Genomic DNA, 25,835 nt, shown 5'->3' with positions numbered 1-25,835 from the left:
CCTGCTCCTCCTCATCCTTCATCTTCGATGTGGTATCTCAGAGTACAGCATCCATATCAGCCGGAAGCTGGAAGCTCTGCAGCACTGCCTCAGCAAAGCAGCAGCAGGCTCTGCTGAAGCAAATTTGTCTAGGAGACAAACCACACACTGCAGCAGAGTTACTTAAAAGAATGAAGAACTGAGTTCTGAAACACGTGTCAGGGTGTGCACCGCACTACGATCCGGGAACCACCACTAGACCTAAAAAATGTTTTATATCAGTTTACATGTATTATTTAACAATTTTCTTATAATGTAAATACAAAGAAAACCAGTGGTGCTAGCGTGGATTAGGACATCCGCTGCTAATAGTAGGACAATACCACACTTTTGAGCAAAATTGAAAAATGAAAAACGTTTTATTTGCACTGAGATGTGTCCTAAATTACCAAAAAAGAAACTGATTTGAGAGTATATTACCCAAATTATCTACTAGATCAACAGTGAGGAAATATTCAGGGGTAGACACGTAATCGTTGTTAATTCCTTTAAGACAATGTTGTTACAACCTTGGATAACGTGCCACCACAACTAGTGTTGAGCATTCCGATACCGCAAGTATCGGATATCGGACGATATTTGCTGTATCGGAATTCCGATACCGAGTTCCGATATTTTTGTGATATCGGAAATCGGAATCTGAAGTTCCCAGTGTATGGTTCCCAGGGTCTGGAGGGGAGGAGACTCTCCTTCTGGCCCTGGGATCCATATTCATGTAAAAAATAAAGAATTAAAATAAAAAATATAGATATACTCACCCCTCCGGCGGCCCCTGGACCTTAGCGATGTAACCGGCAGCCTCCGTTCCTAAGAATGCAGTGAGTTTGGGACCTGCGATGACGTCGTGGCTTGTGATTGGTCGCGTGAGCGGTCACATGAGCGGTCACGCGACCAATCACAAGCCGCGACGTCATCGAAGGTCCTTCACTCCTCATTCTTAGGAACGGAGGCTGCCGGTTACATCGCTAAGGTCCAGGGGCCGCCGGAGGGGTGAGTATATCCATATTTTTTATTTTAATTCTTTATTTTTTACATGAATATGGATCCCAGGGCCTGAAGGAGCGTTTCCTCTCCTTCAGACCCTGGGAACCATCCAGGATACCTTCCGATACTTGTGTCCCATTGACTTGCATTGGTATCGGGTATCGGTATCGGCGATATCCGATATTTTTGGGATATCGGCCGATCCCATCCGATACCGATACCTTTGAGTATCGGAAGGTATCGCTCAACACTAACCACAACCTGTATGATGCACTGCTGATTGAAAATTAATTGATTTATATAATTGTGCCAATATTTCCTCACTGTTGATCTAGTAGATAATTTGGGTAATCTACTCTCAAATCAGGTTCAATTTTGGTTACTTAGGACACATCTCAGCACAAATAAAAAGTTTTTCATTTTTCAATATCCTTATAATATCAATTAGTGATCCCCCATTCGTTCATACTAAGTATATGCTACGTGTTGTATATATTTGTCTCCTTTTTATAGTTCTTCATTTTTTATCACATTAGTGTGCGGGTACTCTTGCATACAGTACCTACTGTTGCCAACCACTGTTTAATAAAGGCATTCTTTTATTATTTATATTGTCCCTATCTATTTTCTGTTTTGATCTATGTTCTTAAGTTCTCTTCGGTTTTTTAAAAGAATAACAGTAGTGATGAGCGAATATACTCGTTACTCGAGATTTCTCAAGCATGCTTGGGGGTACAGTTGAGCGAAGCGGATCGGACAAATTCAAAAATCGCCGACTTTCGGCAAAGTCGGGTTTCATGAAACCCGACCCAGTCCCAGTGTGGGATCGGCCATGTGGTCGGCGATCTGCGCGCCAAAGTCGTGTTTCTCATGACGCTTTCAGCGCCATTTTTCAGCCAATGAAGGAGGACGCAGAGTGTGGGCAGCGTGATGACATAGGTCTCGGTCCCCACCATCTTAGAGAAGGGCATGACAGTGATTGGCTTGCTTTCTGCGGTGTCACAGGGGCTATAAAGGGGCGTGCACGCCGACCGCCATCTTACTTCTGCCGATCTTTGCATAGGGAGAGGTTGCTGCAGCTTCATCAGACGAAGGGATATAGTTAGGGACAGAAGATTAACCCCCAAACTGCTTGTGCTGTAGCGATTTCCACTGTCCAACACCACCTTTTTTTGCAGGGACAGTGGAGGCTATATTTTTGTGCATCAGCTCTGTAGCTTATTAGGCTGCCTTATAAGGCACCCTGATAGCTGCATTGCTGTTTGCATGCTGCTGTGCAAACCAACTGCTTTTTTAAAAGCAAAAATCCTGTTGCTCCTTTCTGCACAGTTATCTTGTTTATTTGTCCACACTTTTGTGTGCAGCAGTCCTTTTTATTGCTGCCATACTTGTCCTGAGATCATTGTAGGGAGATTGAAATTGTACTACAGTCCTTTTTTTTTCATATATCTTCCAGCCACTTTCTGCCACTTACATTGTGTTGTTTTATACACTCGGCCTGAGTATTGGTTCAGTCTCCCCCCCAAAAAAGTAAGATTCAAATTCTCACAAAGTGGATATCCTTCTGTCCTGTTAGTTTGTCATATATCAGCCAGCCACTTTCTTCCACTTACATTGTGTTGTTTTATACACTCGGCCTGAGTTTTGTTCAGTCTCCCCCAAAAAAAGTGAGATTCAAATTTTTACAAAGTGGATATACTTCTGTCCTGCTAGTTTGTCGTATATCAGCCAGCCACTTTCTGCCACTTACATTGTGTTGTTTTATACACTGGGCCTGAGTTTTGGTTCAGTCTCCCCCCAAAAAAAGTGAGATTCAAATTCTCAAAAAGTGGATATACTTCTGTCCTGTTAGTTTGTCGTATATCAGCCAGCCACTTTCTGCTACTTACATTGTGTTGTTTTACGCACAGGGCCTGAGTTTTGGTTCTGTGTCCCAAAAAATCGATGTTCTCCCTCACAGGCCATTCCCCTTTGATTACTGGGCATCTAAAATAGACACCTGGCCTGAATTGGCACAATATGCATTACAGGAGCTCTCTTGCCCTGCTGCTAGTGTGCTATCAGAAAGAGTCTTCAGTGCTGCTGTGCTGGTTCAATACTGACCGAAAAAAGGACACGTCTGGCTACCCAAAATGTTGATGATCTAACCTTCATTAAAATGAACCAATCATGGATTTCAAATTATTTGGCCCCACCTTCCCCTGCTGACATGTAGCTTGCCTGAAAAATGTCTTGCTTTTGGCCTCCTCTTACTAACTTCTCCAATTCCTCCATTTGCAGCTGCTGAATGTCCACCATAGGCCATTTTTATACCTCCCTAAATGGGCTGCCTCCCCCCACAGGGCCGTGGTCACCACCTGGCACAAGCACCCGTGCGAGTGCAGTTTGCCTGGACAGGTGGGTGTGCCCACTCTTGGGTGACGGCACTGGCACAGGGTCCCTCATAGTACAATGAAGTGTCTCTGATGGTGGTGGTGCACAACCAATGTCAGACACACCATCGTAATATGAGTGGCCCTGTGCACAATTTTTTTGGCAGACATTTAGCCCACTTTATTACTTGGGCCTACTAACTGTGTCTGCCACTCATTACAGTTGTCCTCCACTGAACAAAGCAATGCCGCCAGTTTAGTCCTGTTACCAATTTTGAACAGCATTTAGCCTACTTTATTATTTGGGCCTACTAACTGTGTCTGCCACTCATTACAGTTTTCCTCCACTGAACAAAGCAATGCCGCCTGTTTAGTCCTGTTACCAATTTTGAACTGCATTTAGCCTACTTTATTATTTGGGCCTACTAACTGTGTCTGCCACTCATTACAGTTGTCCTCCACTGAACAAAGCAATGCTGCCTGTTTAGTTCTGTTACCAATTTTGAACTGCATTTACGAACCTTTTTACAAACTACACCTTTAATTGCCCGAGTCGGGCCACCGTGACATCCCCTGAACCGTAGGACCCGGTACCGAGTACCCCATTGCCCTTACGTGGGGGCAATCCATCTTTGGCGTCATGAACAGGATCTACTTAAGCCTGAAAATCGGGTCATGTGTGCCTAAGAACTGTGCCAGAATTGTAATTGAACTGTGATTTATTGCAAAGACTGTGTATTGCTATTTGCCACCAAAATTCCTGCCAAAACTTCCGCCATTATAGCACCACGAGGAGCGCAGGAGAAGAAGAAGGGCGTGGAGTTGTGGGCGTGAACGAACTGAGAAGCGCAAAAAACAATGGCCGCCCAGTCTAAATATTTCTGTATATTGAAGACATGTCCGTCAGGTCCGCCTCCTGATTCTTCATGGCGGGCGGAGACAACAAAAACGAAACCGTTCTCCAGAAGGGGAAAGAATAGAACTGGAGATCAGAGGGGACCCTCGAAAAAAAATGGCTCCACACAGACCCCCGAGGATTACTCCACCATGCCACCGTTGGAGAACGTGGACCCCTGAGAGCTGTCTATGGAAGTTCCGTTGCCCGCACCATCGCCAGCCCTGGCGCCTTCCCCAGAAGAGTGGAGTGGCGCCAAAAGAGTCACCTCACGTGCATGTACTCGGTGCCGTGGCTTCCAGGGAGTCCGCCTTCCCTCCACACTTGCTCCGTGCACCACTGCGACTGCTGGAGCCCCGGCATCCCTGTCACCTGTCCCCAGACCACCGGTAGGGCATGACCTTGGGCCCTTCCCCTGGGGAGAATACCGGCGGCATCTGATTGTGGAGTACCAGTGGGAAGTGGAACGGGAAGCACGAGGCGAACTGCTGGACGACTCGCCACTGAAGTGGGGTGTTGTGGTAGTATACCAACCTCAAAAAGAAAAGGGATTCATACAAGAGATCGGGTCATCGGTGAGAGTCCATGTTACCCGGGATGAGGTGGACTCCTGCCTGTGCGGAGACAGCACGCATCTAGCCTTGAACCCCGGGGATGCTGTGACTTATCGCCGGTACCTGAAAGGAAGCAGCTGGTGGGCACAGCCCTCTTAGCGGTATCCAGGATCCTGGAGGAAGAACTCGCCGCCGACACAGCTGTGGCGACACCGGCTGTAACTTGCATCCTCCATCAAGCTACGCAGACTTTTATTGCTGCGCACGACCTGACCGTGCATGGAAGACAAACTAACGGAGTATACCTGGCGCCGGGAGTGAGCTTGGACTCGAACCATCCTAAGCCACAGAAGGCTACATGTCAGGTAAAGCCCTGGTGGAGACCACCAGAATAAACCTCAGAACCACGACAATGTAAATAGTTAACTGTTCATTCCTTCTTTGCTGCTTTAAAACCCGTAGGGGTTAGTGAGTCCTCTAGAGAGCCTTAGGAAGTGAGTTAAAAGACTTTGCACTTAGAGAACAATAAAAATGTTAATTTATTGTTGTGTAAATGCACTTAGTAGATAGAATACCTGTATGGGTAATTGCGTTCCATAGATAGATAATAACTGTTTCCCAATTGCCTTATGCACAATGTAAATATGTTCTTGTCTTGCAGCGTTCAAGTGTTCTCACCTCCCATAAAAGGAAGCATTGTTATATTAATTGTTTCACAGTATTCAAAAAACTTTTCATGTCTTTTGCTAATATGTATTATTGTTCTTCTTTTCCCAGCCCGGGAGTGCTGGATTTAACGGGGTGGGGGGGGGGAGTGCAGCGGCCCAGAGTCCTGGTTGCTGCAGTAATATTACTCTTCCAGAAGGGGGAGTGATATTACATCTGAAGGTAATAAAGGAGTTCATCTTTCCAGGTATCACAGGTATCACAGCATCCCAACACACTTCACACTCCAGACCACCAGGGGGAGCCATGCTCCTATCTAGTAGGGCACTCCTCACAGAAGGGTAAAACTGGTGGGTTGGATAGGCAGTTAGTCAGAAGCTGACTGGGCTCGGCCCAAGCAACACCTTTCAGGCAGACAGGGGGAAAGGAGGAACATCTGAGCTGCAGACAGAGGGTCCCTGTCAGGGGTGGGATCCTGGCAGAGGCCTAGCACGAGACAGAAAGATACAGAGCTGCACCTGCCCCACGTGCGGCAGCATCCTAAGAAAGGACATGAAGAGAATTGTATTGTAGAGAGTGAGAAACGAAGTCACAGCACAAGGAGAAAACACCGGGAGGAGTTCTGCCCTGTAAAGGCTGCCTCCTTCCGAGGCGCGTAGCCGGTGGCCGGAACACCGAGGGAGTAATTGACTCTACGCATTACTTCAGAGACCGGCAGGACAGTCAATTCCAAGTTGGCTGCCCGACCTTATTACCTATGAAGACACAGTGGCAAATTGTGGGGGTCGGGGTGTCTCTAGGGTCCCTATAAACAAGCCTCAGGCCATCATTCAAACGGGTTTGTCCTATCCATATCATCTGGGGGACAGAGAGAGAAAGACATCTAGAACATCCACGAAAGTTGTGAGGACTATCCCGTGGTGCTCAGCAGGGAAGTACTACAACACACAGGCGCTAGTAGGAAGGCTACTGATTTCCACCTGGATAAGGGAACTCTGGATTTGCATTCGGACCGGCCAGACTCTACCTACCCTTGTGGTCTGCACCCTGGACTGTGGATGCTGAAGCTTTCAGTAAAAGGTAAAGAGACTGCAACCTTGTGTCCTCGTTATTTACTGCGCCCTGCATCATTTACCATCACTACCTACACTAAAGGGAAGCCCTGGGAAACAATTCACCTGTGGGAAGGTATACCATCTTGCTGCTATAACATCACCCCAGCGGACCCCTAAGCAGCGTCGGTCACCCTGACCGAGTACCACAGGTGGCGTCACAAACCTTATACAAACTACACCTTTAATTGGACGCCCCTCAAAGGGCAACGGACCGGGTCGGGCCACGTCACATCCCCCGAACCGTAGGACCCAGTACCAAGTACCCCATTGCCCTTACGTGGGGGCGATCCACATATGTCATGTCTCCCCCTTTGGTGTGGCTCTGGCGTGAGCTCACATCTTTCCCGGCACATGTCAGCTGTTTTGAACAGGTGACATATGCCCGCAACATCTGCGAGTGGAATCGCGATCCACCCGTAGCTATTAACCTGTTAAATGCCCCTGTCAAACTCTGACAGCGACATTACATGTGTACTTCCGGGCCGGAAATCCGCCATCGGTGACCCCATCATGTGATTGTGGGTCATCGATGGATTGACATGAAAACCAGAGGTCTCCTAGAGACCTCTATGGTTGTCACTGCCAGCTTGCTGTGAGCACTGCCTGGTGGTTGGCTCTCATAGCAAGTGAGGTATTCTGCTACATACAGGTGATCTGATGATCACGTGTATATAGTAGAGCCAATTGGGTTATGGCAGCTTCTAGTCTTCCATGGAGATTATTGAAGCATGCCAAAAGTAAAACAAAAATACTTTTAAAAATAAAAAAAAATATAAAAGTTTAAATCACACACCTTTAGCCCCATTCAAAATAAAACAAAGAAAAAAATCAAACATACACATATTTTGTATCGCCGCATTCAGAATCTATCAATAAAAAAAGGATTAACCTGATCGTTAAAAGGCGTAGCAAGAAAAAAAGTCAAAAAGCCAGAATTGCGGGGTTTTTGGTTGCTGTGACATTGCATTAAAATGCAATAAACAATAAAGGGCAATCAAAATATTGTTTCTGCAACAAAAGAGTACCAATAAAAATTTCAGCTCGGCACACAAAAATAAGCCCTCACCCAACCCGAGATCACGAAAAAGGGAGATGCCACGGGTCTTGGAAAATGATGCGCTTTATTATTTTTTTTAACAAGCTTTGTAATTTTTTCACTACTTACGGTAAATAAAAAAGAACCTAAACATGTTTGGTGTCTATGAACTTGTAATGACCTGGAGAATTATAATGGCAAAAGGCAAGTCAGTTTTAGCATTTGGTGAACATGGTAAAAAAAAATCCAAAGCAAATTTGTGGAATTGCACTTTTTTTGCAAATTCACCACACTTGGATATTTTCCCCCATTTTTGAGTACACAATATGGTAAAACCAATGGTCCCTTTCAAAAGTACAACTTGTCCCACAAAAAACAAGCCCTCACACAGATATATAATAAAAATAGTAAAGTTAATGGGCTGCAGCTCAAAGGGGTTAAAGTGGAGTAAAAGTGTGATACCATTGTTCTCAGCAGCAATCTGGGAGTTGGAGGTGCTTCCAGGGGTCTTCCCCAAGCTGTTCTCCCTCCATTCAACACTTGTGCCATCCATTTGAACAATTTTTCTGCCCCCCAGACCTCTTTGTAGTGTCTGCCAGAAAAAAGCTTGGCTTTCCCATTGACTCCCATTATACTTATTACTCAAAATGAGCATGCGAGTATAAGGGATTGCTTGGTTCGAGCAACGAGTACCTGAGCATTTTAGTGCTTGCTCATCTCTAGTACCAAAGCAATCACCTTGGCCAATGACCACCTTGAGACAGCCAGCACCTTCCAGTCTCAGATTGGACGGCCTAACTGTTTGTTTATAAAAGCATCGACAGCTCAGCACACCCTTGTGGAGCGCCCCCAGACGCAGGGCCGCGGGGTACTCGGTACCGGGCTTCTCTGTCTCAGTTCTGGGGTTGTCACGGTGGCTAGACCTGGTCCGTGACCCTGCTAAGGGGCGTCCAATGAAAGTTGTAAGTGGTGGTGTGTGGTGCAGGTCGCTATGAATAACGAGGACACAGGGTTGCAGTCTCTTTACCTCTTTACTGAAGGCTTCAAGGTCCTCAATTCAGAGTACGGTTAACAGGGCTGTCTGAGACCGGCCGGTCCGATGGCACCTCCAGAGTTCCCTTTGCAGGTGGAAATCTGTGCCTACCTTCTAGCGCCTGTGTGTTGTAGTACTTCCCTGCTGAGCACCATGGGATAGTCCTCACAACTGTTGTGTCTGTTTCTGATGTTCTTTCCCACAACTTATGTCTATTCTGATGTTCTTCTCTGTCCCCCAGATGATATGGATAGGACACACCTGTATGGCGGGAAGGCCTGGAGTTCTTCTGGGACCCTAGTGACACCCCTCTCCCACAGTTGCCCCCTATGTCTGCTTAGGTGATTTAGGTGAGACAGCCAGCCTATAATTAACTGTCCTGCCGTTGGTTTGAAGTAATGCTTGGAGCTCAATACTTCTTCGGCGTTCCGGCCACCGGCTACGCGCCTCAGTAGGATGTTGCCTCGATCTTACAGCACGACTCCTACTGGTGTTATCTTCTTTTTGCTTTGATCTCGTTTCTCACTCTCCACAATAAATCTCGCTTCTTGTCCTTTCCTGAGATACCGCCGCGATGTAGTGCAGGCGCGGTTCCTTAACGTTCTTTCCTGTTCGCTAGGCCTCTGTCAGGATCCCACCCCTGACAGGGACCCCCCTGAATCTTCCCCTGCAACACCCTCTGCCACAGGATGTTGCCTGGTTCCAACCCAGTCAGCTTCTCTCTAACTTTCTATCTAACCCCCAGTTTTACCAGATTGTGAGGAGTGGCCTAATACATAGCACCCTTAGCTCCCCCTGGAGGCCAGACTATGAAGTGTATTGGTGTCTGTGATACCTGGTCAGGTGAACTCCTTCAGTGCCATCAGACGTACCATCACTCCCCTTAGCGGCGGAGCATCAGTACTGCAATGACCAGGACTCTGGGGCGCTGCACTTGCACCAGACTGGACACTGAGCTGTCAATCAAAGTACTGTCAGCTTCAGCACTCCCCTATAACAGATTGGATGACTGAGCCTCCAGTAACTGCATGTCAGACACACTGAGGGGTGACATCATGGCAGTACCCAATCTATAAGGGCCACCAGACCTCCAGGTTTCCCAGGAAATTTTAAATGGAAAACCCTGTATAACAACTTGGCCCTCACATCTCGAGCTGGGATACAGGATTTTTCCTCCGGTCTGTATCCCCTCCAGTGGATGAGCTATTGGAGAGAATTTTAGACCCTATGAGAATCCACAACCCTCTGAACCTCATACTCTAAGATAGAGGAAGATACTGCCAAAGGGACAAACTTATTTAATAAGGATTTATGGGACATGTTAGGGATGTGAAGGCTTGGGGAAAGCTTTAATCTGAATGCCACTGGATTGACTTCTTCGAAGATCCCATATGGACCAATAAACTTTAGACCCAACTTTGCCTTTGCACTTTAAGTTTAATATTCCTAGATGACAACCAAACCTTATCCCCAATCCTAAAAACAGGACCCACCTTAACATTTGTTCCAAAGATTTATCTGTCCTCTGAGTGTGACTGTTGGTTTCAGGGTGGTAAGCAGATGAAAAGGACAAATCAATCCCTAGTTTACCACAAAAAGCTATCTAGAATTTAGAGACAAATTGCACTCCCTTGTCAGACACAATGTTAAAAGGATCCCAAGGTACCTACAATCTGAGAAATAAGCAATCAGGACGTTTTGGGGTAGCCTGGATGCAGCCAGGAATCCTGTGTGAGTGAGCGCATGGGGAGAGCGACGGAAGTCGCTTTAGGAGTCGATTCCTAAAGTGACTTCCGTCGCTCTCCCCATGCGCTGACTCACACAGGATTCCCGGCTGCATCCAGGCTACCCCAAAATGTCATTTGGAACTGATAGAGACAGGATACATGTTTCTCTCAATACCAGTATATGTTTTCTGATGAAGGTCTGGATGTGGACCGAAAACGTTCAACTTGCCTTTATGGATACACATCAATAAACATTTTTATTGCACGCCAACATTTCCTTCAGAGTGCCAAGTTTTTTCTGGATTTGGACTGTTTTGGGCTGGGTACCCTACTTGAGCACCTATCTCACACATTACGAGTGCCGTAGTGCTCCATTTCAACATTGACTTTAGCACGTGGGCAGTCTTCACAAGCGGATACAAAATCTTTAATATCATTACGCATGGGCAACCACAAAAAAAGTCTAGCAATGGCTTTCCATGTAACACTCACCCCAGGATGACCATACAAGCTGGAATCATGAAACTCCCGTAACAGGCACAGTCTTTGATATATAGGCACAAATAATTTGGACCCTGGAGTTGTGGAAGGAGCCAACGACTGGACTTTTATAGATCTCCTCTTCCAACTCCAAAGTTACCATAGAATCCACAATATTGAAATTTCCTGAACAGAAAAAAACAGATTTCTCTAATTTAGCAAACAAAGAGTTCTCTTTCAACTTTTGTAATACAACAAGGGGGTGGTCCTGGTGAGAGTCCAAATCGGGTGAGAAAATTAGACTATCGTCAAGGTAAATCACAACATATCTTCCAATGCAATCAGAGAAAATATACCGTATATACTTGAGTATAAGCAGAGATTTTCAGCCCTTTTTTTTGGCTGAAAGTGCCCCTCTCGGCTTATACTCGAGTCATTGTCCCAGGGGGTCGGCGGGGGAGTGGCAGGAGTGGTGGCTGTTACATCATAATCACCCCCACCTGACACATCTCTGCACATCCCTGCTTCTCAGATGGTCTACCATGTGACCGGTGAACACAGGAACAAGCTGCCGGCGCACACCAGACACCAATGGAAAAGCAGGGACTTGCAGAGACCGCGCCAGGAGGTGGTGAGTATGACGGGGGAGGGTGAGCCCTGCGATATTCACCTGTCCCCATTCCACCGCCAGGCTCCATCTTCCGTGTCTTCTGGCTGTGACATTCAGGTCAGATGGAGCGATGATGTGCTTAGTGCATGCCCTCTGCCTGAACAGTCACTGCAGAGAGCCAGAAGACACAGTGGCGCGCGGCGGTGGAACAGGGACAGGTGAATATCGCAAGTGCCGGGGGCCTGAGCTAGTGGCGACAACGGCATCTGGCCCCCATAGCGTGCCAGTGTCCCTGCCTGCTCAGGTCACTGGCACTTGGCGCCCAGCGATGAGAGGTGAGTATGTCATTTTTTTTAATTGCAGCAGCATATGGGGCATATTATTCTATGGAGTATCTTATGGGGCAATCAACCTTTATGGAACAGCATATGGGGCATATTATGCTATGGAGCATCCTATGGGGCCATCAACCTTTATGGAGCAGCATATGGGGCATATTATTCTATGGAGCATCTTATAGGGTCATCAACCTTTATAGAGCATTACATGGGGCATATTATGCTATGGACCATCTTATAGGGCCATCAACCTTTATGGAGCAGCATATGGGGCATATTATGCTATGGAGCATCTTATAGGGCCATCAACCTTTATGGAGCAGCATATGGGGCATATTATGCTATGGAGCATCTTATGGGGCCATCGACCTTTATGGAGCAGCATATGGGGCATATTATGCTATGGAGCTTCTTATGGAGCAGCATATGGGGCATATTATTCTATGGAGCATCTTATGGGTCCATCAACCTTTATGGAGCATTATAAGGGGCATATTATTCTATGGATTATCTTATGGCGCCATCATTAACCTTTTTGCAGCATTATATGGGGCATATTTTAATATGGAGCATCTTATGGGGCCATTATTAACATTTGTGTAGCATTATATGGGGCATATTTTTGTATGGAGCATCTTATGGGGCCCATCATGAACTTTATGGGGCATCATATGGGGCACATTTTGTATGGAGCATCTTATGGGGCTTCTGATTCAATATGGATATTCAAAAACATTTAACCTACTGATGTCTCAATCAATTTTACTTTTATTGGTATCTATTTTTATTTTTGAAATTTACCAGTAGCTGCTGCATTTCCCACCTTAGGCTTATACTCGAGTCAATAAGTTTTCCCGTTTTTTGTAGCAAAATTAGGGTGGTGGGTTATACTCAGGTATATACGGTAATTCATAACATTTTGAAAAATATTAGGTGCCTTGGATAAATGGCATGACAAGATTTTCAAATAGACCCTCAGACTTTAATTGTATCAAATTGTAAGCCCCCTCTAAGATCAAGTTTAGTAAACCACCTGGCCTCCAGAAGCTGATTATATAGGTCGGGTATGAGTGGAAGTGGGTAATTATTTTTAACTGTGATTTTGTTTAGTTCTTGGAAATCAAGGCAAGAACAGAGACCACCATCTTTCTAATTTACAAAGAAAAATCCTGCAGCTACAGGGGAGGAGGAAGGAGGCATATGACCCTTCCGTAAACTTTCGTTAACATGTTCTTTCATGGCAGTCAGTTCAGGTACAGACAAAATGTAAAGGTGAGCTTTGTGCAATTTGGAATTAGGGACAAGATAAATAGCAAAATCATAAGAACGATGGGGAGGTAGTTTCTCTGCCTCTTTTTCAAAGAACACATCTACAAAGTACTTCAGGTACCCCATCAAACACTTCAGACTAATGGAACATGTTTATACAGATTTTAGACATTTCTTGTAACAATTGGGACTCTATTTAACAATCTCTTTCTGACACCAATCAATAACAGGACTATGACAATGCAAGTGTAACAAGGTGGCATGGGGTGGTAGTTATGACTGCGTCTCTTAAAGCAACAGTCCAGAAGCACCCTGGCCCCTTGCACATGAAAAAGACAGGTGTGGTCCCAGCCCTGTAGCACAGTCAAATTACCTTCAGCACTCGGTTCCTCTTCACACAGTAACGGCATTCTCCATATGCATCACACGGCATGCTCCAGTTCCAACAGTAGAAAAACTTGTTTATTAAAGATGAAATGAAGGAGATATGACTTCCTGTCCTTTCACTAGCAAAGTCTATCACAACAGCAGCAGCAGGTGCAGCTCCCATTAGAGTCCTGAGAGCTAACAGTCCCTTGGTGGGCACTCGCACAGTCCTAGTGCCCATTCCAGCTGCCCAGCCGTTCCCTTGGCAGCACTTTCTCCCCTCCAGGGGTGTATTCTGCTCCCAGCAGGGGAGCACTTCCTGCCATGGGCAAAGGAGCCTGGACTCTGCTCAGGAGTCAGGAGCTTCCTGCTTATAGAACCATAGAATGGTAGAGTTGAAAGGGACCTCTTGGGTCATCTGGTATAACACCCTGCTCAAAGCAGGATTCACTAAATCATCCCAGACAGATGTCTGTCTAGCCTCTGTTTGAAAACTTCCATGGAAGGAGAACTCACCACCTCTCGTGGCACCCTGTTCCACTCATTGATTACCCAAACTGTCAAAAAGTTTTTTCTAATATCTAATCTGTGTATCCTCCCATTCAGTTTCATCCTATTGCTTCTAGTCTTTCCTTGTGCAAATGAGAAAGATGATCCTTCTACAATGTAACAGCCCTTGAGATATTTGTAGACTGCTATTAAGTCTCCTCTCATTCTTCTTTTTTGCAAGCTATACATTCCCAAATCCTGTAACCGTTCATCATAGGACATGGTTTGCAGACCAGTCACCATTCTGGTCGCTCTTCTCTGAACTTGCTCCAGTTTGTTGATGTCTTTTTTAAAATGTGGTGCCCAAAACTGTACACAGTACTCCAGATGAGTTCTGACCAAAGAGGAGTAGAGGGCAATAATGATTTTGCGTGATCTAGACTGTATGCTTCTGTTAATACATCCCAGAATTGCATTTGCCTTTTTTGCTGCTGCATCACACTGTTGATTCATGTTCAGTTTATGATCTATGAGTAAACCCAAGTCTTTTTCACATGTGCTGTTGCTTAGCCGTATTCCTCTCATTCTGTATATGCTTTTTTCATTTTCATTGCCGAGATGTAGTACTTTGCATTTTTCCTTGTTTAAAACCATTCTGTTAGTTGATGCCCAGTGCTTCAGTTTATGTATATCTTTTTGAATCTTCTCTCTCTCTTCTCTAGTATTAGCTATCCCTCCTAGCTTTGGGTCATCAGCAAATTTAATCAGGGTACTCTCAATTCCTTCATCTAAGTCATTGATAAAGATGTTGAACAATACAGGGCCCAGGACAGAACCCTGTGGTACTCCACTTGAGACATTCTTCCAACTGGATGTACAGTCATTTATGACCACTCTTTGGGTCCGATCACTAAGCCAGTTATAAATCCACCTAAAAGTTGCCCTGTCCTTTCCATACTTAGTCATTTTTTCAATAAGGATGGTGTGAGATACTTTGTCAAATGGTTTGTTGAAGTCAAGATATACTATATCTACAGCATTTCCCTGATCCACCCAGTCAGCGATTCTGTCATAGAAGGAAATTAAGTTAGTCTGACATAACTTATTAGTTACAAACCCATGCTGACTAATCACTTCATTCTTATCCAAGTACTTACATACATGTTGTTTAATAATTTGTTCAAATATGTTTCCTGGTATGGAAGTCAGACTCATTGCCTTAACTATGTTCTCTAATGGATGTCAATAGATTTGAGTCAAATAGCCAAATCTTTACATGACTAACCACAGCAGCAACATGAGGTTTGCAGGGAAAGTAACACACTTGCCAATAAACTCATCCAAGATCTTATTCCATACATAGCTATACTTTAATTTTAGAATTACACTTTAGGTTTAGAATTCTACATGAAATTTTGTGTTTGTATTACATGCGTTTACTGCAGATCTTCTTACCTTGATAGCTTATTATTTATGTTTTGCTAAAATGATTTGATACTATTAACCAACATGATTTCAAGGAAAAAGGCAAACAAATTTAAAAGTATACATTCATTTTTAAGATGTGGTAAATAACATTTTGCAACAATTTAGCACTGGCAAGAGCTATGGACTAATGACATAATAATAGTTTTTGGCAGCAGAGTCACATATGAAATTCAAAGCAGACTGAGAATAATATGTATCATGTGGTTTTATATGCTTGCCTTTTACTTCAGGAGAAATATATTTTTTTAAACAGAGGCATCAGGGAAAAGATTGTGTTTAAATGTTACTCCTTAATGTAAACACACAATGAATACTGCAAATTTGATTCGTTGGCAAGCTCTGAATTCCAATTAACCCTGCTATTCTCCTGGTTACCACTATACACTTGTTATCTTCCGGTCATTTTTGACCGGACCTAATAAAGTCTTGATTTTTAGCTAATTTAAGTGTTTTAATTGAATAATTTTTGCAGTATTATATTGTATGTGAACCTGGTTGTTTATAAACAAATGAAAAATGGAAAGAAAAACTTACTTTTTATTTTTTTTTTGTCAAAACATTTAACATGGCTTTATTGGAATATTTATGCATATTGCATATTTGCACATACAAAAATAATGATTAATCCAACTGTAAACTATAACTAATAACAATAAATGTATGTGTAAGTCTGCATGGATCAAAAGGACCTAAATAAATTGATAAATAGTAGTAGATGTAATATATAGTCCAAAATGAGATTATAGCTCCTTTATTTTACTCATAAAATGACTGGAGATCACTATAAAAGGCTATCTGTCATTTTTGACTGAAGAGTACAAGTGTATAAAAAATTGTGGAGCAAAAAGTAAACATAAAAAAATATATATAAAAATACGCATAGTAAGAACCCCTCAAATGAGGAAAAGTCAATCAACCACAAGTTTCAGAACCGCATCTTGAATTTTTTAAAAAATATTAAAGGTCAAAATCGGTCGTTTTTGACCGGGTTAAACTGTGAGTTTTATAATATTTTAACAACTCTTCCAACTTGAAAAAGCAAATACCTGAAAAATATTTTAAAAATATGTTATTAGAAAGTTGCATAAAATTAAGTAAAATTAGAAGAAATCTATGTATAAAGTAGATGATATAACAGTAACATAATTCTATTAGATAGTCAGGGTAGATCCGCTAATGGTAGAACCTAACACTAACAGAACATATCTTCACCAATTCCCTAAGGAGTGTGTAGTGAATAGTTTGTGAGAAGCAGATCTCTGCTATCTAAAAAAATCATTAAAAAAAACACTTTTTTATTCCAGTTTTTCATTAGTATCTTTTTTTCTACAAGTCCAGTCAGGAGAATTTCTGCTCTTAGGCTTATTGACTCTCTTGAAACTTGAAATTGTATCAAAATTATGTTCTTTAGGGTATGTTCCCACAGTCACTAAACGCTGTGGGTTGGACGCTGCGTTCATCTCACAGCGTCCAACCTACAGTGTCCAGATGTTACAGCATAGTGGATGGGATTTCAATAAATTCCATGCCCACTATGCATGCTTAGACGCCTCTAGCTGTGGAGACGGACATGCGGCGCGTCTTTCCAGACCGCAGCATGTCAATTTTTGCAGCAGAGATGCTCAGTCTTAGCTGCTTAAATTACCCATACACTTTCATTACATGCGGTAAAACTGAATGATCTTACTAGTCACATGCGTATTAAGTGCAGGATCACAGCTTACTACACATGTGTACTAATTTAAACAATGGTGTACCTTGTTTTAGCTGGAAGTACACATACGCTGCAGTTCTTGTCATGGGGTTATCTTCAGTCACTAGTCAAATTCTCACGATCAGCTGATCGAGAGAACTGCAGTGCAAGTGACTACCGGGGACCAAGTAATCTCGGGTCATCATCTTCAAGCTCAGTTAAGTTCTGGATGTTAGGCTGAATGGTGGCATAATGCCACAGTTTAGCCAAAGGTGTTGTGAATTCTGTTCTCGAACTCCCTCCTGTGGTTATGAATGGTACTTCGGCGAGTTCTGTCCATGGACTCCCTCTGGTGGCTGTGAGTGGAGCTGCTGGTTCTGAGGTTCCTTCTCCAGCTGATCTCGTATGGCCTTGGCTGGCTGCTCTACTTAACTCCAGTCAGATCGTTACCTGATGCCAGCTGTCAATGTCCTAGTACTGGTTCAGTTTTCTTGGATCTTTCAGATGACCTGTCTACTTCAGCAAAAGCTAAGTCCCTGCTAGCTTATTTGTTACCATTATGTTTTTGTCCAGCTTGCTATTATGATTTTGTCTTGTTAGCTGGAAGCTCTGGGATGCAGAGTGGCACCACCGCGCCGTGAGTCGGTGTGGTGCTCTCTTTTACACACTCTGCGTGATTTTTTGTTAGTTTTTTATGCTGACCGCAAAGATACCTTTTCTATCCTCAGTCTATTTAGTTAAGTCTGGCCTCATTTGCTGAAACCTATTTCATTCCTGTGTTTGTGACTTCCATCTTAACTCACAGTCAATATATGTGGGGGCTGCCTATTTCTTTGGGGAATTTCTCTGAGGCAAGGTAGGCTGTATTTTCTATCTTTAGGGGTAGTTAGCTCTTAGGCTGTGAAGAGGCATCTAGGCAGAGTCAGGAACGCTCCACGGCTATTTTTAGTTGTTGTGATAGGATTAGGGGTTGTGGTCAGCAGAGCTCCCACTTCCCAGAGCTCGTCCTGTATTACTAGTTTGCTCATCTGGTCATTTCTAGTGCTCCTAACCACCAGTTCAATAATAACAGTACAGCTGGCCCATAAAGTGTTAATGCATCTCAATAGAGGGATAAGAGAAGTTCTGAGACCATTTTTTTTTTCCTCTGCAGCGTGTTTTGTCTCTCTTTTCCCCTAAATCTCAGGGTGGTTCAGGACACAGGTGTAGATATGGACATTCAAGGTCTGTCCTCTTGTGTGGATCAACTCACTGTAAGGGTACAAGGCATTCAAGATTATGTAGTTCAGAACCCGATGTTAGAACCCAGAATTCCAATTCCTGATTTGTTTTCTGGGGATAGATCTAAGTTCCTGAATTTCAAAAATAATTGTAGACTGTTTTTTGCTTTGAAACCCCGCTCCTCTGGTGACCCCATTCAGCAAGTAAAAATCATAATTTCTTTGCTGCGTGGCGACCCTCAAGACTGGGCATTTTCCCTTGCGCCAGGAGATCCTGCATTGCGTAATGTAGATGCATTTTTTCTGGCGCTTGGATTGCTTTATGATGAACCTGATTCAGTGGATCAGGCAGAGAAAATTTTGCTGGCTTTGTGTCAGGGTCAGGATGAAGCGGAGGTATATTGTCAGAAGTTTAGAAAGTGGTCTGTGCTTACTCAGTGGAATGAATGTGCCCTGGTGGCAATTTTCAGAAAGGGTCTTTTTGAAGCCCTTAAGGATGTTATGGTGGGATTCCCCACGCCTGCTGGTCTGAATGAGTCTATGTCCTTGGCCATTCAGATCGATCGACGCTTACGTGAGCGCAAAAATGTGCACCATTTGGCGGTGTTTTCTGAGCAGAGGCCTGAGCCTATGCAATGTGACAGGACCTTGACCAGAGCTGAACGGCAAGAGTACAGACGTCAGAATGGGCTGTGTTTCTACTGTGGTGACTCCACTCATGCTATCTCTGATTGTCCAAAGCGCACTAAACGGTTCGCTAGGTCTGCCGCCATTGGTACGGTACAGCCAAAATTTCTTTTGTCTGTTACTCTGATTTGCTCTTTGTCATCCTATTCTGGTATGGCATTTGTGGATTCAGGCGCTGCCCTGAATTTGATGGACTTGGAGTTTGCCAGGCGCTGTGGTTTTTTCTTGGAGCCCTTACAGTATCCTATTCCATTGAGAGGAATTGATGCTACACCTTTGGCCAAGAATAAGCCTCAGTACTGGACTCAATTGACCATGTGCATGGCTCCTGCACATCAGGAGGATATTTGCTTTTTGGTGTTGCATAATCTGCATGATGTGGTCGTTTTGGGTTTGCCATGGCTACAGGTCCATAATCCAGTATTGGATTGGAAATCAATGTCTGTATCCAGTTGGGGTTGTCAAGAGGTACATGGGGATGTCCCATTGTTGTCTATTTCATCTTCCCATCCTTCTGAAGTCCCTGAGTTCTTGTCAGATTACCGGGATGTATTTGATGAGCCCAAATCCAGTGCCCTACCTCCTCATAGGGATTGCGATTGTGCTATTAATTTGATTCCTGGTAGTAAGTTTCCGAAGGGCCGACTGTTCAATTTATCTGTGCCAGAACACGCTGCAATGTGGAGTTATATAAAGGAGTCCTTGGAGAAAGGGCATATTCACCCGTCGTCGTCACCGTTGGGAGCAGGGTTCTTTTTTGTGGCCAAGAAGGATGGTTCTCTGAGACCTTGTATAGATTACCGCCTTCTCAATAAAATCACAGTCAAATTTCAGTATCCTTTGCCGCTACTGTCTGATTTGTTTGCTCGGATTAAGGGGGCTAGCTGGTTCACCAAGATAGATCTTCGAGGGGCGTATAATCTTGTGCGTATTAAACGGGGTGACGAATGGAAAGCAGCATTTAATACGCCCGAGGGCCATTTTGAGTATTTGGTGATGCCATTCGGGCTTTCTAATGCTCCATCTGTGTTTCAGTCCTTTATGCATGACATCTTCCGAAAGTACCTGGATAGATTCATGATTGTATATTTGGATGATATTTTGGTCTTTTCGGACGATTGGGAGTCTCATGTGAAGCAGGTCAGAATGGTTTTCCAGGTCCTTCGTGCTAATTCCTTGTTTGTGAAGGGGTCTAAATGTCTCTTTGGAGTTCAGAAGGTTTCATTTTGGGGCTTCATTTTTTCCCCTTCTACTATCGAGATGGACCCTGTTAAAGTTCAGGCCATTTATGATTGGACTCAGCCTACTTCTGTGAAGAGCCTTCAGAAATTCCTGGGCTTTGCTAATTTTTACCGTCGCTTCATCGCTAATTTTTCTAGTGTTGTTAAACCATTGACTGATTTAACCAAGAAAGGTGCTGATGTGGTCAATTGGTCCTCTGCGGCCGTTGAGGCTTTTCAGGAGCTGAAGCGTCGTTTTTCTTCTGCCCCTGTGTTGTGTCAGCCAGATGTTTCGCTCCCGTTTCAGGTCGAGGTGGATGCTTCTGAGATTGGAGCAGGGGCTGTTTTGTCTCAAAGAGGTTCTGATGGCTCTGTGATGAAACCATGTGCTTTCTTTTCTAGAAAGTTTTCGCCTGCTGAGCGCAATTATGATGTGGGCAATCGAGAGTTGTTGGCTATGAAGTGGGCGTTTGAGGAGTGGCGACATTGGCTTCAAGGAGCCAAGCATCGCGTGGTGGTCTTGACGGATCACAAGAATCTGACTTATCTCGAGTCTGCCAAGCGGTTGAATCCTAGACAGGCTCGATGGTCGCTGTTTTTCTCCCGCTTCAATTTTGTGGTTTCGTACCTTCCGGGTTCTAAGAATGTGAAGGCTGATGCCCTTTCAAGGAGTTTTGTGCCTGATTCTCCGGGAGTTCCTGAGCCGGCTGGTATTCTCAAAGAGGGGGTAATTTTGTCTGCCATCACCCCTGATTTGCGGCGGGTGCTGCAGGAGTTTCAGGCTGATAGACCTGACCGTTGCCCAGCGGAGAAGCTGTTTGTCCCTGATAGATGGACTAGTAGAGTTATCTCTGAGGTTCATTGTTCGGTGTTGGCTGGTCATCCTGGAATCTTTGGTACCAGAGATTTGGTGGCTAGATCCTTTTGGTGGCCTTCCTTGTCACGAGATGTGCGTTCTTTTGTGCAGTCCTGTGGGACTTGTGCTCGGGCTAAGCCCTGCTGTTCTCGTGCCAGTGGGTTGCTTTTGCCCTTGCCAGTCCCGAAGAGGCCCTGGACGCATATTTCCATGGATTTTATTTCAGATCTCCCTGTCTCTCAGAGGATGTCAGTCATCTGGGTGGTTTGTGATCGCTTCTCTAAGATGGTCCATTTGGTACCTTTGCCTAAATTGCCTTCCTCTGATTTGGTTCCATTGTTTTTCCAGCATGTGGTTCGTTTACATGGCATTCCGGAGAACATCATGTCGGACAGAGGTTCCCAGTTTGTTTCAAGATTTTGGCGGTCCTTTTGTGCTAAGATGGGCATTGATTTGTCTTTTTCTTCAGCTTTCCATCCTCAAACAAATGGCCAAACCGAACGAACCAATCAGACTTTGGAAACATATCTGAGATGCTTTGTTTCTGCTGATCAGGATGATTGGGTGTCCTTCTTGCCTTTGGCTGAGTTCGCCCTTAATAATCGGGCCAGCTCGGCCACTTTGGTTTCGCCTTTTTTCTGTAATTCTGGTTTCCACCCTCGTTTTTCTTCAGGGCAGGTTGAGCCTTCGGACTGTCCTGGTGTGGATTCTGTGGTGGACAGGTTGCAGCAAATTTGGACTCACGTAGTGGACAATTTGACATTGTCCCAGGAGAAGGCTCAACGTTTCGCTAACCGCCGTCGCTGTGTTGGTCCCCGACTTCGTGTTGGGGATTTGGTTTGGTTGTCGTCTCGTTATGCTCCTATGAAGGTTTCGTCTCCTAAGTTTAAGCCTCATTTCATTGGTCCTTATAAGATTTCTGAAATTCTTAATCCTGTGTCATTTCGTTTGGACCTTCCAGCTTCTTTCGCCATCCATAATGTGTTCCATAGGTCGTTATTGCGGAGATATGTGGCTCTTATGGTTCCCTCCGTTGATCCTCCTGCCCCGGTGTTGGTTGAGGGGGAGTTGGAGTATATGGTGGAGAAGATTTTGGATTCTCGTGTTTCGAGATGGAAACTTCAATACCTAGTCAAGTGGAAAGGTTATGGTCAGGAGGATAATTCCTGGGTGGTTGCCTCTGATGTTCATGCTGCCGATCTTGTTCGTGCCTTTCATTTGGCTCGTCCAGATCGGCCTGGAGGCTCTGGTGAGGGTTCGGTGACCCCTCCTCAAGGGGGGGTACTGTTGTGAATTCTGTTCTCGAACTCCCTCCTGTGGTTATGAATGGTACTTCGGCGAGTTCTGTCCATGGACTCCCTCTGGTGGCTGTGAGTGGAGCTGCTGGTTCTGAGGTTCCTTCTCCAGCTGATCTCGTTTAGGCCTTGGCTGGCTGCTCTATTTAACTCCAGCCAGATCGTTACCTGATGCCAGCTGTCAATGTCCTAGTACTGGTTCAGTTTTCTTGGATCTTTCAGATGACCTGTCTACTTCAGCAAAAGCTAAGTCCCTGCTAGCTTATTTGTTACCATTATGTTTTTTTCCAGCTTGCTATTATGATTTTGTCTTGTTAGCTGGAAGCTCTGGGATGCAGAGTGGCACCACCGCGCCGTGAGTCGGTGCGGTGCTCTCTTTTGCACACTCTGCGTGGTTTTTTGTTAGTTTTTTATGCTGACCGCAAAGATACCTTTTCTATCCTCAGTCTATTTAGTTAAGTCTGGCCTCGTTTGCTGAAACCTATTTCATTCCTGTGTTTGTGACTTCCATCTTAACTCACAGTCAATATATGTGGGGGCTGCCTATTTCTTTGGGGAATTTCTCTGAGGCAAGGTAGGCTGTATTTTCTATCTTTAGGGGTAGTTAGCTCTTAGGCTGTGAAGAGGCGTCTAGGCAGAGTCAGGAACGCTCCACGGCTATTTTTAGTTGTTGTGATAGGATTAGGGGTTGTGGTCAGCAGAGCTCCCACTTCCCAGAGCTCGTCCTGTATTACTAGTTTGCTCATCTGGTCATTTCTAGTGCTCCTAACCACCAGTTCAATCATAACACAAAGGCATCCAGATGTAGCAGAGCTGGACTCATCGTGGGACTGTATGTACAGTGGGGGAAATAAGTATTTGATCCCTTGCTGGTTTTGTAAGTTTGCCTACTGACAAAGACATGAACAGTCTATAATTTTTAGGGTAGGTTCATTTTAACATTGAGAGATAGAATATCAAAAATAAAATTCAGAAAATCACATTGTATAAAGTATATAAATTTATTTGCATTTAAAATTAGCCTACCCTTAAAATTATAGACTGTTCATGTTCATGTCTTTGTCAGTGGGCAAGCTTAGAAAATCAGCAGGGGTCAAATACTTATTTCTCAAACTGTATATCTTCTCAGCAGACAGGTGAGAATATTGCTGCTTTTTTATTTTAACCCCTTTCTGACATTGGGCGTACATTTATGCTGATGTCGCCCTCCCTCCCTTTGATGTAGGCTCCGGCGGTGAGCTCACATCTTTCCTGGTACATGTCAGCTGTTTTGAATAGCTGACATGTGCCCGGAACAGCCGCAGGTCTGTCCATTCATTGTGATACCTGCATCTATGGAATAGTTTCTTCTATACTCTGCCTCCTGATGAACCGTGGGACGGGGAAACGCGTCGAGGCTATGAGGCTATTTGCTGGAAGCTAAGTTTTCTTTGGGTTAACACCCGCATATGTATGCTTCTTTTTTGTATCACTCATCAGTGTTCACAAAACTTTTTGTTGCTTTGAGTCTATATGTGAATTATGATGGGTATGTTATCACTATTTTGAACCAGGCCATTTATCTTGTTATCTTATGGCTATATTATTCCCCCTCCTGTCTTGTCATCTCTGAGTCCTATGGAGTACAGGCTTTGTCTATATATGAAGCGGCCATTATAGCCATGACAATATAGGATCTCTGTCTGCTATACACAATTGCATTATAAGTTATATACTAGCACTGTATAGATGGGGGAATCGAATTATCTCCTGTAATATAGCCTTTTTTATTAAGTACTTTCCTTTCATTTCTTTTTGCTGCTTATTGCTTTCCCACCTATAGTCTAACAGGTATTTAACAGGGCGAGTTGGGGATAGCCGCCGCCGAGTGGGGGCACCAAAAAATCGTATCTATTAGGGTGCCAACCTCCACTGTTTGTTAGGTAGGGACAGCAGCTAAGCATAGGGAAATTGCTAGGTTATTGTTATGGAGTAGATCTATATCATTATTTGTGTTACACTGGGATTAGGTATTTTAAAAAGAATTTTGCATTAAATTTAATATTTTAAAGGGATTACATGTTGAGCACCATCCACAAGTCATTTTTGTTGAGTGCCTTGTTGTTTTCTACTTTTAATACAAAGGTTACATCAACCCCACAAATATGAATCCCACTTGCCACCGCTACAGGGCAAGTAGGAAGAGCTGAGTAAAGTGCCACAATTGTTCAGTGGAGACTTATAGATCTGAATTCAGCAGGTGGGCAACTGATACCAAATGGAATAACCCAGCTATTTTTGTCAAGTCCTTACAGAAATTTTGAAAGATGATTTGGCAGTGTGCAAAACCCCAGGAGGCTGCCATGTCATTGGCTTACATGTGGAGAGACGCCTGCAGGATCGATGGGTAAGACCACCTTCTCCTGATCCCTCTTTCTGAGCCACTACTTCTGTGCCGGGGGGATGGTCTTGGGATGAACCAGTACTTGTGGAGGAACCTATGCAGTTAGGAGGTGCTTCTGTGTCATATGTCTCCCATGAGATTTCCAAGAAAAAGGGCGTGTGTTTCTTTTGTGGGAGAAAGGGACATTTTATTGGGGCCTGACACTTCATTCCTAAGCAAAAAGAGACTCAATTACCCTTGGAAGTCTGGAGTTAGATAATCAATGGGTATGCTAGTCATCAAGCTGTAATTGTCGGTGTATCCTGACAGCAGATGTGGTTCTAGAGAGCAGGACAGAGAGAATTTCTATGCTTGTAGACAGTGGAGCTGGAGTCAACATGGTTGATGCTGAGTTTGCTAGAACTCATGGGCTTGCTTGCTCTACTTTAGCTAAGCCCATTCCTAGTTACGCCATCGACTCAGCACCCCTTGCTCATAGAGCTTTGACACAGATTGTTTGTAACATAAATATTTATCCGATAGTTTTGGGCACAAAATACTAATTCTCCTAAATCAATTATTAAATTATCCTTTCAAAGAAGCTTGGAGAACTTCTTAAAAAAACCAACAATTCTTTATTAAACACAGTACCATATTTTTCGGACTATAAGACGCACCGTACTATAAGACGCACCCCAAATTTGGGGTGAAAATTGCAGAAAAAAAGATTTTTTATAAGATGGGGGTCCGTCTTATTGTCCGAATTTAAGATCCCTTACCTGAGGGCAGGCAGTGGCAGAGCAGGGTCACAGGAGGCATGGTGGTGGCAGAGGTGAGGTGATGCTGAGGTGCGGTGGGCGGAACGGTGTGCACCTGAGCAGGGTCCCATCCTGCTTAGGTGGGCGACGCCATGGCCTGGTGTCCATGGGGAGGTTGCTGTGGCGGCGGCAGATGTGCGGTCACTTCCTCAGGTGGCGGCGGCCAGGGTCCCTTCCACATTTGAGGTGACGCCACAGCAGTAGTGAAGGAGAGCAGCAGAGC

Source organism: Ranitomeya variabilis, chromosome 1 (assembly GCF_051348905.1).
Source record: "Ranitomeya variabilis isolate aRanVar5 chromosome 1, aRanVar5.hap1, whole genome shotgun sequence".
Taxonomy (NCBI): domain Eukaryota; kingdom Metazoa; phylum Chordata; class Amphibia; order Anura; family Dendrobatidae; genus Ranitomeya; species Ranitomeya variabilis.
This window is presented reverse-complemented; position numbering follows the sequence as displayed.